The sequence below is a fragment of the Meleagris gallopavo genome, chromosome 2 (genome assembly GCF_905368555.1).
Source record: "Meleagris gallopavo chromosome 2, MGAL_WU_HG_1.1, whole genome shotgun sequence".
In the NCBI taxonomy this organism is placed as follows: Eukaryota; Metazoa; Chordata; class Aves; order Galliformes; family Phasianidae; genus Meleagris; species Meleagris gallopavo.
Window position 1 is genome coordinate 52,656,069 of NC_139405.1, and position 12,056 is coordinate 52,668,124.

Below are 12,056 nucleotides of genomic sequence, written 5' to 3' on the forward strand. Positions count from 1 at the left end.
GTATGCTACCAGAGAGGAAAAAAGAAAAAAGAGAGAGAGAGGGAAAAAAATTAAAATAAATATAAATATGTTAAATATATTAAAACATATTTACTTACAAAATACTGAGAAGTCTTCCTTGAAGTACTAATTGCATTTTGTCCTACATTTGGTACAACAAATCCTTGGCAAGTTTCCTGAAGTCTGAAGACTTTCAACAGTTTGACTGCTGGCATATACACTTTCAGATGTGTAACAGTTGTATGACCAAATTCCAAAAAGATCGTGAAATTACTAGCTTCAAATTAATGTTGTATTGCTGTATGGGAGACAGAAGTGAACAAGAATCTAAATCGTTTGAACAGCCGTACAACTTATGTACTAGGCAGGTGTTTTGTTTTCTTTTTTGCTTGTTATTTTATTATTTTTTCCCAAGTCTCCTGGAGATACTTTATATATAAAGCACCATCAATAATTTCACACAGGAATGTATGCCCTAACCAACCTAATCTAGTGGGTAACATCCCTGTCTATATCACAGGTGTTGAAACTGGAAGATCTTTAAGGTCCCTTCCAACCCAAGGCATTCTATGATGTTATGAATGTGTATTTGCTCTAGTGCAGTGTAGGAAAAAGTGCTGATAATTTTCCTTTATAATCACGTTTTGAAGACTTAAATTTCAGAATAATTTCTTAATGTACCTAATTGTCTAAACAAGCAGGTACTTTCTGTGTTAAATTCCTAGAAATAATACTTTGTAGACTGGTCTCCTAAGGATGCAGGTCTTACTGGAACATAATATTCATGTGTTTGTGCACATCAAAGTCTTGAAATGTCTAAACAAACAAGCAAAAAAACAAAACTACAGGATGGGGCTCCCAAATATGTTCTGTTCCTAAATTACCAAGGAGAGACATGATTAATGTACCAACAGAGGGGAAAGCAGCAATTATAAGCACAGACTTGCAGAGATCCTACCAAGGAAATATATACTATGTAAATCCCAGCTGCATATAAGCTTCCGACAAAGGTTATGTCTCACGTACAACAAGAAGCAATCACAAGACATAAGCCAATGTACCTTCTTTGTTATAGTCATCATGATTTACCTCTTCAGATCAGATTAGTGAGTGCCTTGAGGGCAACTTGTGTCTATTTTTTTTTCTAGATGTTGCAGTTCCACTGAAAGAACTTCTCGACATGGAAGTCAACAAATGATGTTGTCTCCAAAGACACAAGGTATCTCAAAAGAAATTGCTAACATTATTTATAGGAATAAGAAGGTGTTTTTGCTACAGAAACTAAATTCTGGTCTTGGAAGGAAAGGCTAACCAAAGAGACAACACATCTCTTCTCATACTTGTAAACAAGATACTGTCCAATGTTGAGACACCAACAATTTCACAATGTAAGTTTCAAAATAAAAGAACTTTATGTGAAAAACTATATTCAATTTGGAGAAATTTTCATTTAGAGTGAATTTTTTTCCTGCAAAAAGATAAATACTACATCTACTAGTTAAAGTATGCTGGGGACCATTGGAGAGATATAGTGTTTTACCAACAGGAAGACCTGCTAGATTTTAGTGTGCCTCTACACTTTGAGTTTGAGAGATAACTGGGCTACTTGGAAGTCTTAGTAAAAAATTGTCAGACTTCACATTTGAAGGAGTGGTTACAGATAAAAAGTACAGCCTTTACTCTGTTGCACATCTTCAAGCATAGTTCAATCAACATTTATGTACCCAGGTGATGTGAAGTGTCAAAAGCTAGATCTAAATTACTGATACACTTGTATCGACAGAGTGAATTAGACTTTTTCTGTTGAATTCTGGATTCAAAGCCATCAAATAAGCAAGCACCCTGACTATTTTAATGGTGTAAGAATCCTTTTATGTGTTTGGTGTCAAGACAAATAATTCTTTTGTCTTCCAAGATGAAGTCATTCACATTCATATTTAGAGCTAATGAGGGTAGTTTTCCTGTACTCCATATTTTTTGTTTGTTTGTTGGCTTCCATATTGCTAGTTGATTATCATTTTACTGAGAAACTCAGGAAAAATTCCTCAGGAAGTTTGTGATAGGAAGTGAAAGTGTGCAGCTGTAGCCTGATGGAAACATCACTGTGTTTTGGTATACCAGCACTGTACAATGGAACATCTGCACTTACAGTTCAACTGCAAGGGATGTTCCCTTCTCCAGATTCTGTCTAGCATCAGGAAGAGTGCATACAGAGTGGAACAGAGTCATAACAAGAAATTGTCCTGCCCTTTTAGCTCTGTATATGAAGAACATGTGCGTCAGAATGGTGACATGGATCTAGTGCTTGAGGATTCTGTGTTACTGCATATACAATTCCTATTTGTCTCAAGGGACACATGTATTATGTTAACCAATTCTTGAATCCTATACTTCTAGGCTAATATCACTGTAAATTCTGTGAGAAAAAATTGACACTCCCTGGTGTGCAAAAAGGATCTGAGATTATACTACCACTATGGAAAGTTAGGTATATACTGATATTAAGCAATAAATGAAAAATATTGTTTAAAATAATAATTTGGTTAGCAAAACTAAAGCAGCATATGCCATATGAAAAATGTACAAATGCTATACATTTGCAACAGACACTCATTTGTTTTATTACAATTTACTGAAACTCTCATGCATCTCTATTAAGAAAAGTCATGTAAATCTCAGTGATACCTGGCCGAAAAAATACTGCAAGTGTAAAACTGACAAGCTTGAATGCAGTCAATTTTTCCAGTTGCTAATGTTGCCTGAAAGATATCCAGCCAGATCCTTCATTCCTTAACCTTAGGTCCAGAGTGAATTCCTTCCCTGCAGAAACAAGACAAGACCTTATCAAACATGTGTCTTGCAACCAGAGTAGTATCTTGTAATCTTATGTATCAAGTAGTACAAACAATACAAAACCTGACACAGCTACATCTTATTAAAAATGTCTTTACCAGTCCTCATATTAATAGGAAACAGAGATCTTAATGTGGCTATATTGGAGCAGTCAATCAGACTAAGGTGAAAATCACAATATCTCTAGATCTCAGAGAAGTGTATAGATAGAAAAAAAAAAGTATTCCAATACAATAGTTCTCTAAAGTGATTAGCAGTAGTAGGGAAGAGAGATGGGTTCTTTTCTCAGGATTCAGTTAAAGAAATATATATATATATTTTAAAAAAGCTAACTTCTCATCAAATGGGAACCAGGCTTCTCGAACTACACACCTGAAACAATCAGACACTTTTGAAAAACATTGGTCAATCTTTCTACTTGTTTGGATTTTGTTGTTGCTTTGTTGCTTTGTTTTGGGGGTAGAGAAGGTGATATTGTTTTTTTTCTACTTCCATACATGTTAGCACATAGGTTACTTGCTATTGAACATAGTCATTGAAGTTATAAGAAGAATATGTTTTACATGAAGCAAGATAATGAAGAAACAGCACAACAACTTGCCATGCCTTATATTAATTTGAGAACACTATACAGTGTTTGCAATATCTTTGGTAAACATACTAGGTAATTTGTTATACACTCTAGAAAACAGTAATGTCATGAAATTTGATCAAATCACGTTATGTAGCTGGAACAGTAAATATAAATCTGACCTCCAATTTGGGAACTATAAACGTCTATGTTTTGTTCACTTTTGCTGATCTCATGAGAAAGTGCCCCAAATCAGCTTTTCCAACTGATTCATATCCATCACTTTAGAGCTAGAGAACACAGAAGAGCTTTCAAATGAGGATGAACAAATGATTCAACACCCCATAAAGACATCTAGGTGCTATAAAATGGTCTAGAAATTGAGTCAGCCAAAATGAAAGCTTAGTCTGAAGATTTTTTTCTCTTCTTATCTCAAAGGTAGGGATAACGATTGATCCACCTGGCATTGTTGTTTTTTATGATGTAATTAGTGTTTGAAAGGATTGCTGAATATGAAAAAAAAAAAGTAAAATTGCATGTGTTATTATTAAAAGAGAATGGGTTACAGCTCAAGAGCTCTCTGAAAGCTATAATAGTCATTGTTGAGCTCAAGTATATCTCCAAGTCAGTCATTATATTTTAAGAGAATAGTAGCTTTAAAGAGAAAAGTACATATTTTAAACACTACTTTACACGTTAGTAGTCTAATAAATGTTAAGAAGCTTCACTACATAAATCCTAGTTACAAGAAAAGTAGCATTTCTAATATTAATACTGCTGATGATGACTGATGACAAATGATAGGCAAGCTTATTATTTCAAGCAATTGTCCATGACTACTTAACCAAATTGGCTCTGCTTGTATATCTTTCTACTCACGCTGATTTAACATACATGTTAATGGAGAGTAAATGTTAAACTCTGTACAAAGAGTCATGGAAACTGAATGCAAAGGGCCTAATTCTCCTGTGGTGTGACTATGGAATCATGCCAGTGCAGAAATTTAGCTCTGCAAACATGCACACACAAGTAACAAGCTGCTAGGTTTTGTGCATACAGCCAAGTGAAGAACAGAAGAAATAAGATGTAACTTGGATTCTTACAAGTAGCCAATGCATTCTGATTACAAATAATAAGTAGTCATATAGGTACATGATTAATATGGTTTTAAATACATTAATATTAAAAAAAAAATAGTTTTGTGAAACAAAGATATTAACAGAAATATAATTTTGTCACATCTATCATAGTACGCTAGACCTTTCTGTGTAGTGCTGGGGTCAGCAATAATATAAGGAAGAGCCACACTATAGGACAGCAATGCGGAATAGCTCTACAGCAAAATAAGCAAACATAATCATATGGTAAACAAAGAGAACAATGGAAGAGCAGAGTGCCACTGAAGATGTAAGAAGGGGCATCTACCATAAACAATTCCATAGCTGGGAATAAGATACAGCTATTGAATTCCGTGTTCATGGAGAACTTTAATACCTTTTTTTAAGCAGGAATAAAAGACATTTTGAATGCGCCTTGGATTTATGAAAAATTCAGTTAGTCCCTGTCATAACTGAAGAACAATTGGAAAAGAAACTATTAAAATTCCACAAGCAGTGTTGCTCGACATCCAAGTAAATTTGAGTTATGCAACTCACAGTGAAAGAAAAAACAGCTGTACAACAGACACTTGGCCATTCCTCTTGTGTCACAGTTGGGAATCCATGAGTGCATTGGGCTGCTTTACTGAGATTAACTGTCTTTTCAGGACTACTGTTGGTGCTGGATATTCTGTCTTTTCTGTTTCTAAATAATGAGCTGATGAATCTACATTGAGCCTACAATGATGTTACTTGTGTATCAGAGGTAGAAGGCTGAAACACTGCAGCAATTTGGAGTTAAGATTTGGTTTTTGAAAAATATTCCTTAAAGGAATCTTTTAAAACAGCTTCCCTTGTGGAAGGCTAGTTGCTGGCACTTGTCTATGAGTGCTCACTCCTCTTTCACAGTGTTTGAACGTTCAGGACAAACAGATCCAGAATGGACTTACAGATAATAGGATAACCAGGGTAACTGCAGAATGCATCTTATATACTTGATTTCTGAGGGAAAAAAGAAGAATGTCGTCTCTGTCTCTTCTTTCTTTTTCCCTCTCTTGTATTTTCTGGAACAGGATTCACTCCAGTTTTTCATATGTGTTATTTCATCAAGTTAATGTCAATATTGGAACAGAATTCCACAATGGAGATTAGACTGTTTTGCCATATTTTACACTCTAGCCAGCTCTGAAATAAAAAGATTATAAATTAGCAAAATTGCACTGTACCAGTTAGAGTTGTCTGATACTGCTAAGACACAGAAGTATTTCCTGGAAAAACCCAGTCTTACAGAGCTGAGCAGCCTTTGTTCACTGCCATTTATTCTGTTTGTCCCAAAGACATTTATTAATACATAATGCAGTGGAGCCAAGGCTCACTGTGTTTTTTCCTTCCTGCACGATAGCTGTGTTCCTCCAGGAACTAAGATAACAGTCTCTTCCAACCTCTTTGCATTGTATTCATTTAAAAAGAATTACAATGCATTTTTCTGTATTTAATCTACAGTTCTTGATGATTTGATGATTTGATGATTTTATCATCTACCATAGATATTTATGTTCTACAAGATCAGTAGAAAAACTGTGGAATTATCACTTCCTGAAGTGACTTTTCAGTTATCCTTCACATGTTAAATTGCACATTATTTTGCACTGATGAATAATTGTTCATATATTGTTGCTCAACATGTATGTCAGGAGAATGGATAAAACAAATAATAATGAATTTGGATCAGTTTTATAAACCACACTGAATTCCTTAGGCTTAGTGAACAGTAGGTTCTTCTGCAGTCAGTGTCATATATCTAAAAACAAAAAACAAAATCCTCCTTTAAAGAATGATAGCTATTGCCTGAAGTAAATAGACTTTCAAGCCAAAGCTTTTGCTACAAAGCAAATGTGAACTCTCATGGTGAGGTAGTTTTATTCCTGTTAATGAAATAACTGAGATTATTTTTTTAAACATTTATGTACTTGTCACAAGTTTGAGTAATTTAAGATTTGTTTCAAAACAAGAGACAGAAATAAGAAAAAAATGGAGAAATCTTACATAAACTCATAATTCCATCTGATACTGTACGAAAAAAAGAGACTGACTTCACTAATGATCTTGTCAGGAATTTGTATTTATAAAAATAAAACATAAATAACTTTGCTTGTATTATGCACCAACAGATAAGCTATACCAGTTTGTAGCAAAAGAGTCATACTGTAGACCAGATCATTCTGAGGAACAGCTATTTGAATTTCCTTCACATACAAACACACCTAGTATTCATTAAAATACATCCTTCCAACTTATTTTGAAGCATATTTTCTGAAGTGTTCAGTGAATTGCACTAGTAACTCTCCTGATATTTCAAGACAGTTTAGTTCTTAGCATCCAACTATATAGTCCTTTAGCACTGTATTTCCAAAGTTTCCTTCAATAGTTTTATTGTTCTTCATAACATATTGAAATGGCTAATACATCTTCAATTTACAAGCTTGAAATAATGTATCTGTTATGGTTGTGATGGTACAAATATGCTGTCAAGACAGAATTTGTCCAGAGCACCCATATCTCCTTTAGATCATTAATATTTCTGGATGAAAAAAAATGTATATATGTATACATAAAACACAGAGACGCACAGAGGCTGCTCTGAAAGTAATGTCTCATATTTTATTGTTATTGTCTCCTATTTTATTACTATTATTTTTATTATTATTGTTATTTTATTTCCAGGACCCAAGGAAATGACCTCAAGTTGCACCAGAGGAGATTTAGATTAGACATAAGGGAAAAATTTTTCTGTCAGTGAGTGGTCAGGCACTGGAATGGAGGTAGTGGAGTTGCCATCCCTGGTAGTGTTCAGAAGGCATCTGGATGAGGAGCTATGAGATGTGGCTTAGTAACTTGCGGTAGCAATGGTAATGGGAGAATGGTTGGACTAGATGATCTTGTAGGTCCTTTCCAACCTTGTGATTCTTTGATTCTATAATTCTATGATTATTATGTTGGCCCATGACATCAGAGGTGGATGTTGGTGATATGGCAGTAGAGGTTGAACCTTACCAGCAATATTTGTTATAATTTGTTACTAAGCGACAGACAGTAGCAGAGGGGTAGTCTGACAAAATGGTTTCTGACATGGAATTGTGTATGAATCATAGAATAATAGAATCATAGAATGGTTTGTGTTTGAAGGGACCTTTAAGATAATCTAGTTCCAAACCCCTGCTATAGGCAGGGACACCTCCCTCTAGACCAGATTGTTCACAACTCAATCCAGCCTGGCCTTGAACGCCTCCAGGTAGCAGGCATCCACAGCCTCACTGGGCAACCTGTTCCAGTGTCTCACTACCTTCACAGTAAAGAATTTCTTCTTGATATTTAGTCTAAATCTACCCTCTTCCAGTTTAAAACAATTTCCTCTCATCTTGTCACTGGATGCTCTTACAAAAAGTCTCTCCCTAGATTTCAATAGGCTCCCTTCAGTTACTGGAAGGTTGTTACAAGATTCCTCCAGGGCCTTCTCTTTTCCAGGCTGAGCAGCCCCAGCTCTCTCAGGCTGTCCTCACAGAGGTAGTGCTCCAGCCCTCTGATCATCTTTGTGGCCCTCCTCTGGATTCGCTCCAACAACAATATGTCCTCCAGAACTAGATGAAGTATTCCAGGAGGAGCAGAGTAGAGAAGCAGAATCACATCCCTCAAACTGCTGGTCACACTTCTCTTGATGCAACCCAGGATACAGTTGGCCTTCTGGGCTGCAAGCACTCCTTGCTTGTTCATGTTGCAACTTTCATCATGAAACAAAAGTGCGTCACTGAATTCCTCCACACAGAAACAATGGCACATTCATTGACATTTGCTGAATATATATGGAGACCAAACAGTGGATGAGTGTCCTGTGAGGTGGTGGATGGTGCATTTCAGCATCAGCATCAACAGTGGGTCACCTCCACTGCTGCAAACATTTACAAGTATGGCATGCAGACTCTTATTCACTGCTGGCAAAAATGCATAGGTAATGGTTATGACTATGTTGAAAAATAGTTTTCTATAGCTGAGAATTTTCTCTATCAAATAATTTTATTGTGCTCTTAATATCCATTGTAGTTTCTATGGAATTATATAGGAAGCTTTACTTGAAGAGACATATGTTTTTGAAATTTGGAAATATACATTATAACTTGGAATTTTCAACATGCACAGACTTATTCTTTCTGTTCTATATAAAAGGTTGAATTATTTCATATTCTGTCATTTTTATTATTTTTTTAATTCCATTCCTTTGATAGTTCTCATCCTCAGTAAGAAATTATGTAAAAGTTAGATATTATTTTATATTGCATATCTCAAATCTTACTTAGAAGTTTGTTCACTGCTTGATGTTTATCAATGAACAGAATGAATTTCATTTTAGCAAAAGTGATTAAGTAATGAATCTAACAAGTACAAAATAAATAACAAATAAAAAAAACAAGTACAAAAACACAAATAAAGAATAAAATGTAGCTTGGACATTCGTGATGGAAAGTATGAGCTTAGTCCCCAAAACTAAGAATGTATAGATTTATTGTATAATTTGATGCCAGAGAAAAATAGGCTTAATAAATCATTAAACAGATACATATATAACTGCATTAAGTTTACATGAACATTGAGGTTAGAGTGAATTAGAACTGTGTGCAATATCTAGATTTCACAGTGTTTGGCACACTGTGTTCTTAACACTTTTGCTGAAATGGAACGTCAAAATCAGGCATGTTGTTGTCCTAAATCAGAACCAAAAATCAAACGTGTTTCCATTGAGATCCATCATTTTGAGGACGACTGTTTTACTGCTGTACAAAGGAAAATAATGAATGTATCCAATATCTCAGTTTCTTCAAGCCTTCAAGAATTATCGGATATCAGTCAGACTTCTCCAGGGTACTATGAGCTTATTTTGAAATGAGCTATAGGCTTCTCTCAAAAAGTGAAGTCTACCAAAAGTGCCTCCAGATACTTTGTTTCTTCCTTACCTGGTCATAGAATAGGAAAGACTCCCTATATATATATATATACATATATATATATATATATGACCATATAGACTGCGTAAGCATCTCCTCCTCTGTGAGACTTAAAGATTTCTCTTGATAGATTCTTCTGTGTAAGCTGAGCAGCCCTCAGAGAATTCCTTGTCAGAAGGTTCCCAAATGAGCATCATTAGGAGATCTGAACTTTCCAACAGCTGATCTACTGCTTAGTTACAAACTTCATGGAGTTAGAAATTGACAAACTGCTTTGTCCTAAGCAGGAATCATCATTCTGTCCAAAGGGGCTTCCATCTGAAAAGATCATCAAAGTTTAGCAGGTGGCTGTTCACCCTCTTTTGAAACTGTAGAAAGGAAAACATTAAAAAAAAAAAAAAAAAGAAAAAGAAAAAAAAGGACGAGAGAGAGGGACACCAGTCTCATGTTCAAAATGACTTTAACAAATTTAACACATGGACTCATGGAGTATCTCAAGTATCAAACAGAATTTGAAAATTCTGCACAGAAACATTTCCAAACTGTCATATCAAATTAAAACTCAGCCTCCCAGAGCTTCAACTGTGAACAACATCCATGTTAAAAGTTCTGGCAAAGTCTTATCTGAAATTTAATAAAGACCTGTTTAATGTAAGATGTTAATATTAAAAAACACCTAAGACATTACAAAGCTATGATTTTTCATATATTCATAACATTTTTTAAAACCGTCTTTCCCATGAAAATAATTAGGTGCCTTTTTTTTTTTTTTAACTGTATCTTAAGAATTAGGATAAAATCAATTCTCTCTTCCAAATTCTGAATGCAAATATGGAAAAGAAAGCACCTAGTACAAAGAAGCCATGTTGTTTCCTTCTACAGAAATGCTGGAGAGAACAAAGAGCTTTTGGTGTCATTATCATGTTTATTTCCTACTCAATCTTCACCTTGCAAGGAAGCAATGCATTTTATTACTTTTAAAAATGAAAGTCTATTATTTCTGCAAGCAATTCTTGACTGATAGCAAATCTCCCACGTAGTTTAAGTTGAGTACATTTAATATCTGTGCATTTGTCATCCTTTTAAGGATTAAATAAATGACATTTAAAAGAAAGTAAAATATCTCTGTTCAATGTCCCTTCTCTAAAGAATGATCCTCTAACTCACCAGGAAAATCATCAAGAAAATGACTCTACCTTTATATACAAGCACCTTAAGAGAATGTATAAGGAGTTTGCATTATACATAGACACAGATACACGTACAGATATATGTATAGACATGTATGTATACATTACTTTATTCATATATACACATATGGCATGTATTCACATATAGGTGTATATGTATTTGTTTATGTATTATTCCTACTTATAATGTATTCTAGGTATATGATACATTATTGATTTCTCTATGTTTTAAAAGAGTAATTCTCAAAGAACTCCAACCTTATTTAAAAAAAAAATCGATTTCTCCATTTTCTTATTCTCAAAACTTGATCATATAAAAAAACATCAACAGAATTGTTCCTCGTTGCTCTTCTAATTCTTTACTCAATATCAGAATTCACAAAAGCATGTTAATTTTGAATAAATTACTAAAATTTCACAAATCCATGTCTACAGTTAAATAATAATAATAATAATAATAATAATAATAATCCCAGAAATACTTGGTTCTCGTTAGTCCGCTGCTTAAGCCTGTCTAGGTTCCCTCTAAATGACATACCATCCCCTGGGCATGCTGACCACACCCCACATCTTGGTATCATCAGCAAACTTGCTGCGGGTGCAGTGGACTCCACCACTGATGTCACTGATGAAGACATTATAGACTATTGGTCCCAGTACTGGTCCCAGCACTGAACCCTAGGGGACACCACTAATCACTGATCTCCATCCAGATACTGAGCCATTGACCACCACTCTCTGGATTCCATCCTGCAGCCTGTTCTTCATCCATTGAATGGCCCACCCATCAAATCCATATCTTTCCAATTTGGAGGGATATTTTGGGGTACCATGTCAAAGGCCTTACTGAAGTCCAGATATATTACATTAGTGACTCTTCTCTTATCCACTGATGTAGTTACACTATCACTGAAGATTATTTGGTTGATCAAGCAGGATTTTCCCTTTGTGAATCCACCTTGATTCTCACCTATCACCTCCCTGCCTTCCATGTGCCTTAGCATAGCTTCCAGGAAGATCTTCTCCATGATCTTTCCTGGCACAGATTTGAGACTATTTTTCTGTCTTTACAGTCAGAAATTCACCAGGTTGAGATAATTTGGCCACAGACCTCACTGTAAGAAACAAACTATTACTTGACTGATGATAATATTTTATTATCAGAGAGGAGATGCATTATGGAGATCTAAGTTCAGTAATCGGTGTCTTTTAAAAGCCTCTCTAATCTTCACTGGAAAAATGTGAAACCTTAATAGACTTCCGTGCACACTTTGACTCATAGCTGAATGGGCATGTGACAGTAGATAATTTGTATATGGGAACACTCAGCAGCAACCAGACTTGCCAA

The 12,056-nt window shown here is 35.0% G+C and overlaps 1 long non-coding RNA gene across 1 annotated transcript in view; it reads left to right on the forward strand.

Annotated features, from left to right (window-relative positions):
• The window catches only part of LOC146544979 (uncharacterized), a 35,155-nt gene extending 24,085 nt beyond the window's left edge, over positions 1 to 11,070 (forward strand). Inside the window, exons 3-4 of the long non-coding RNA XR_014881365.1 lie at positions 1,149 to 1,219; positions 7,246 to 11,070. This is a non-coding gene — a long non-coding RNA (uncharacterized LOC146544979). The remainder of the gene's footprint in view (positions 1 to 1,148; positions 1,220 to 7,245) is intronic.
• Positions 11,071 to 12,056: the final 986 nt, after the last annotated feature.